The sequence below is a fragment of the Arachis hypogaea genome, chromosome 15 (assembly GCF_003086295.3).
Source record: "Arachis hypogaea cultivar Tifrunner chromosome 15, arahy.Tifrunner.gnm2.J5K5, whole genome shotgun sequence".
NCBI lineage: Eukaryota > Viridiplantae > Streptophyta > Magnoliopsida > Fabales > Fabaceae > Arachis > Arachis hypogaea.
The window spans coordinates 41799593-41805756 of NC_092050.1; the positions used below are offsets into that span (position 1 = coordinate 41799593).

At 41.2% G+C, this 6164-nt stretch overlaps 1 non-coding gene across 1 annotated transcript; it reads left to right on the top strand.

The window, feature by feature from the left end:
• Positions 1 to 3771: 3771 nt before the first annotated feature.
• LOC112753982 (small nucleolar RNA R71) lies at positions 3772 to 3875 on the top strand. Its single transcript, XR_003178340.1, has one exon. It is a non-coding gene; the product is annotated as a small nucleolar RNA R71 (small nucleolar RNA).
• Positions 3876 to 6164: the final 2289 nt, after the last annotated feature.

Here is a 6164-nt window from a genome sequence, read left to right on the forward strand (position 1 = left end):
GACCACCTTGACTTGAGTTTTCCTGGAAACAGCCTTAATTTAGAATTGTAAAGGAGTACTCGCTGCCCCTTTTCGAAACTCCTTGGCGCAAGATGCATGTCATGTTTTCTCTTTGCCTTCTCTTTATACATCTTAGTGTTTTCATAGGCTTGTGACCTGAATTCCTCCATCTCTTGCAGCTGCAAGATCCTTTTTGCACCAGCAGCAATGCTGTCAAAATTTAGTATCTTGATAGCCCAGAGAGCTTTGTGTTCCAGCTCCAGTGGTAAATGGCAAGCCTTCCCATAGACCAGTTGATATGGAGACATTCCAAGTGGAGTTTTGAATGCTGTTCTGTATGCCCAAAGAGCATCATCCAGCTTCTTCGACCAATCCTTTCTAGATGCACCCACAGTTTTTTCCAGGATCCTCTTCAGTTCTCTGTTGGATATCTCAGTTTGCCCACTCGTTTGAGGGTGGTAAGGTGTGGCTACTTTGTGTTTTACCCCATATCGTAGGAGGAGAGCTTCTAGTGGTTTGTTACAAAAGTGGCTCCCTTCATCACTGATGAGGGCTCTTGGGACTCCAAACCGGCTAAAGATATTCTTCCTGAGGAAGTTCATGACTACCTTGTTATCATTAGTTGGGGTTGCAATAGCCTCTACCCACTTGGAAACATAATCCACTGCTACCAGGATGTACTTGTTTGCATATGAGGTTGGGAATGGTCCCATGAAATCTATTCCCCACACATCAAACAATTTCAGTTCCAAGATGAAATTTTGTGGCATGGCGTTTCTTTTGGGCAGGTTTCCAGATCTTTGGCATTCATTGCAGCTTTTTACTAGTTCCTTGGCATCCTTGAAAAGGGTGGGCCAAAAGAATCCACTTTGTAACACCTTTGCTGCAGTTCTGTCCCCTCCAAAGTGCCTGCCATAACATGAACTGTGGCAGTTCCACAGGACTTCTCTTCCTTCCTCTTCCGAAACACATCTTCTAAGGATTCCATCTAAACATTTCTTGAAGAGATATGGCTCGTCCCAGACAAAGTATTTTGCATCATATGAGCTTCCTCTTTTGATGTTTATTAATCCTTGGGGGTAATGTCCCAGTTGCCTTGAAATTTGCAATATCTGCGAACCATGGTGCTTTGTGAACTGTCATCAACTGCTCATCAGGGAAGAGCTCGTTCACATTTGTATCATTTTCTCCACCTTGATCATGAGGGATTCTGGATAGGTGATCTGCCACCTTGTTCTCCACTCCTTTCTTGTCTCTGATTTCAATATCAAATTCCTGCAACAGTAAGATCCACCTTATTAGTCTTGGCTTTGATTCTTGCTTGGCAAACAAATATTTAAGTGTTGTGTGATCTGTAAAAACAATCACTTTAGCACCAATGAGGTATGATCTAAATTTGTCAAATGCAAAGACTATTGCTAGCAACTCCTTTTCAGTAGTGGTATAATTTCTTTGAGTTTCATTAAGGACTTTGCTAGCATAGTATATCACACGAACTAGGTTATCTTTCCTTTGTCCTAACACTGCCCCAATTGCAAAATCAGATGCATCACACATCAATTCAAATGGTAGGTTCCAATTAGGTGGGGAAATGATAGGAGCAGAGGATAACCTCATTTTCAAATGTGCAAATGCTAGCATGCATGTTTCATCAAAGATAAATGGTGTATCAGATACAAGGAGATTGCTTAAGGGCTTGGCTATCTTTGAAAAATCTTTAATGAACCTTCTGTAAAAACCAGCATGCCCTAAAAAACTCCTAATTGCCTTGACATCACTGGGTGGGAGTAGTTTTTCAATAAGTTCTACTTTAGCTCTATCAACCTCAATGCCTTGGTGAGAAACCTTGTGACCAAGGACTATTCCTCCTGTCACCATGAAGTGGCATTTTTCCTAGTTCAAGACCAAATTGGTCTCTTGGCATCTTTTCAATACCAAGGCGAGGTGATGTAGGCAACTAGGAAAAGAATCTCCGAATACCGAGAAATCATCCATAAAAACTTCAATGAATTTTTCTATCATATTTGAAAAGATAGAAAGCATGCAGCGTTGGAAAGTTACAGGGGCATTACATAATCCAAATGGCATGCGCCTATAGGCAAACACTCCATACGGACAAGTAAATGAGGTTTTCTCTTGGTCTCTCGGATCAACCACTATTTGGTTATATCCTGAATAACCGTCGAGAAAATAATAATATGCGTGCCCTGCAAGTCTTTCCAACATCTGATCCATGAATGGAAGGGGAAAGTGGTCTTTTCGTGTAGCCTCATTGAGTTTTCTGTAGTCTATGCACATCCGCCATCCTGTGACAGTCCTTGTGGGTATGAGCTCGTTTTTCTCATTGGTAACCACAGTGATTCCTCCCTTCTTGGGCACAACATGTATGGGGCTAACCCAAGGGTTGTCCGAAATTGGGTATATGACCCCTCCTTGCTAAAGCTTCATAACCTCTTTCTGTACCACTTCCTTCATGATTGGGTTCAGCCTTCTTTGGGATTGAATGGATGGCTTGGCATCATCTTCCAACAGTATTTTATGCATGTATATGGCTGAACTGATTCCCTTCAGGTCAGCAAGGGTCCATCCAATGGCATCCTTATGCTCCCGCAGCACCTTGAGTAGCTCGTCCTCTTGATCTTGACTGAGGGATGAATTTATGATCACTGGGTAGTTTTCATTTTCTCCTAGATATGCATATTTGAGAGTGGGTGGCAGTGCTTTGAGTTCAAGTTTGGGTGCTTCTGACTTTTCGTTCCCTTCCTTTGGTCCATCTGGTATATGTATTTCTGCTGTGGCTACCTCTTCACTTGATTCAGATTCTTCCTCCACCAATCTCTCGTCCTCTTCAGGTTCTTCTTCTTCAAAATTCTCCTGCACTTCATCCTCAAGTGCATCTAACCTCATGCATTCCCCCAATTGTTCTGGTGGATAACTCATGGCCTTGAACACATTGAATGTCATCTTTTCATTGTGTAATCTCAGTGTGAGGTCACCCTTCTGAACATCGATGACAGCTCCAGCAGTGGCCAAGAATGGCCTTCCCAGGATGATGGAGGTCTTGGCGTCCTCCTGCATGTCCAGCACCACAAAATCTGCTGGAAATATGAAATCTCCCACTTTTACTAGCAAATCCTCTACTATCCCGTGAGGGAATTTGAACGATTGGTCTGCCAGTTGTAGGGCCATTTTTGTTGGTTTAGCCTCCTCAATTTTCATCTTTCTCATCATAGCTACTGACATCAAATTGATGCTGGCCCCTAAGTCACAAAGAGCCTTCTCTACTGTGATTTCTCCTATAATACAAGGGATCTGAAAACTCCTAGGATCCTTCAGTTTCTGAGGTAGTTTATGCTGAATGATAGCACTGCACTCTTCAGTTAGTATCACAGTCTCATTGTTCTTCTAGCTTCTCTTCTTAGTCATTAGCTCCTTCAAAAACTTGGCATAGAGTGGCATTTGTTCTATGGCTTCAGCAAAAGGTATGTTGATTTGTAGCTTCTTGAAGATTTCCAAAAATCTCAAGAACTGGTTGTCATCTTCCTTTTTCTACAATAGCTGGGGATATGGAGCTCTTGAGATGTTCAGTTGGGGTATCCCTTTTTCTTTCTGCAGACTTGGCGTGGGAGGTTGAACTCCATCTTGCTCTTCTCCCTTTTCATTTGAGCCTTCTTCTTGTTCAAAGATCCTCCAGATGAATGGTCTACGGCCTTCTTTGACTCATAAGAGAGACCTTCATAGAAAATGTGCAGCTGCACCCATTCGTTGAACATGTCAGGTGGACACCTCCTTGTTAAGTCCTTGAACCTCTCCCATGATTCATATAGAGTCTCACCATCTTGTTGCCTGAAAGTTTGGACCTCAGCTCTCAACCTATTGATTCGTTGAGGAGGGTAAAATCTTGCTAAGAATTTGTTCACCACGTCTTCCTAAGTTGTCAAGCTTTCCCTTGGGAAAGATTCCAACCATTTAGCTGCCTTGTCCTTGAGTGAGAATGGAAATAAGAGCAGTCTATAGGCGTCAGGATGAACACCATTAGACTTCACTGTGTCACATATTCTCAGGAAGGTGGTTAAATGTTGATTGGGGTCTTCTTGAACACTTCCTCCAAACGAACAGTTGTTCTGAACAAGGGTGATGAGTTGTGGTTTAAGTTCAAAGTTGTTGGCATGGATTGTTGGCTTTTGGATGCTACTTCCATAATTGCCTGGGTTTGGATTGATGTAAGAGCCCAAAACTCTTCTATCCTCCCCAGCATGATTTGCTCTACCTCCTCCCCCATGGTTGTGATCTTCTTCTTCATGATGGTTTTTCATGTTGTCTTCTATGTTTGTTTCAAAGAATTCCTCTTCTTCCTCAGCACCAACCACTTTCTTTCCTCTTGCCTCCCTCCTTAATCTAAGGAAGGTCCTCTCAGGTTCAGAATCGAAGGAAATTGAAGCCCCGCTTCTTCTCCCTGTCATACAACCATCAAGTGCAAGCAAGAAAAGATAGGTGTAGAAAGTATTTGTGTCAGAATTACTGTTAGTTGTGGGTGATGCAATATATCAAACAGTTAGTGGGTTAGCAAAAAGAATTGAAAATAACAAAGAAGAACAAAAGAGTAGACGGGGAAGGGAAGAAGTTTAACTAAAACAAAAAGTAAATCTCTCAAACAGAAAATGAAATTCACAAAATAAAAATGCTCAATCTAGTGATCTTCCAATTTAATCATTGTTGATGCACAATCAAACCCCGGCAACGGCGCCATAAACTTGATGTACGGAAAACTTGTCTCACAACAAATCTCCCTTCGGCAAGTGTACCGAATTTGTCGTCAAGTAAAAACTCACAATAGAGTGAGGTCGAATCCCACAGGGATTGATTGATCAAGCAACTTTAATTAGAAGAATGTTCTAGTTGAGCGAAACCAGAATTTTGGTTGAGAGTTGCAGAAAATAAAATGGCGGGAATGTAAATAACAGAAAAGTAAATGCTATGATTAAAGGACTGGAAGTAAATGACTAAAAATAAATTGCAGAATTGTAAACGGGAATGGGGAATTTGCTCATAAAAGTAAATGGCAGAAATTAAAGAGAATGTGTAAGATCAGAGATGGGGAGTTCATTGGGCCTAGGAGATGTTGCAATTCTCCGGATCAAGTTCATTTTCATCTCTTCCTCAATCAATGCACTCATTGATCTCCTTGGCAATCTTAAGTGATTGAATTACAATTTCTTGCAATTCAATCTCTCAAATCTTGATCAATAGCCAATTCCTTGGTCAATTGCTCATGAGAAGAGATGAAGTATGGTCACTGATTATACCACATGCATTTCCCAAATCAAGTATTGAGAGGGTTATAGTCACATACCCATCCAAACCCAATTTGGTCCAGCATGAGAAAGTATTTCTAGCTTGATCTCTTCATTCCTCTTTCAAGGTTCAAAAGAGATCCAAGTTTGAATAGCTTCTCTTCCAAGATAACTACTCAATTGGATGAAGATCGAAAGCTTTCAAGTAAAATCAAGAGAAAAGATAGAAGAAGAATAATGAAAATTAGTATTGATCCATTAAATTACAACAGAGCTTCCTAACCCAATGAAAGGGGTTTAGTTGTTCATAGCTCTAGAAAATGAAAACAAAGATGGAGAATACATCATAAAACTAGAAAATGCAGAGAAAGTAAAATACAGAGAATAGTTCTCCTCTTCCAGCCTCCTCCAAAACTCCCTTTTACAATTCAAAGCTACTCCTATATATACTACTCTTCTCAGCTTCTAATTTGTTCTTCAAGTCTTGGGCCTTTGGATCTTGAGTTTGAAGCAGTTCTTTTCTTCATTTGGGCTTGGCTTTACTTGCAGAGCGAAAGTGTTAAGTGGGCAGAGACTTTAGCTCAGGGCGTAAGGGGTGTTAATCATTTAGTGAAAGTATAAGTTCGGGAACGTTAGTGACACTTAACATTTTCACTAACGTTCCAATGTACCCCTTTGCCTCACGTTAGATCCCACGTTAACTAGGTTAATGTGGCTTCTAACGTGGCCTTGCCAACCTTCGAGAACGTTAGTGACACTCAACATTGTCACTAACGTTCTAGTGTGCCCCTTTTTGCTTCACGTTAAAGCCCACGTTAACTAGGTTAACGTGGCTTCTAACGTGGCCTTGCCAACCTTCGAGAACGTTAG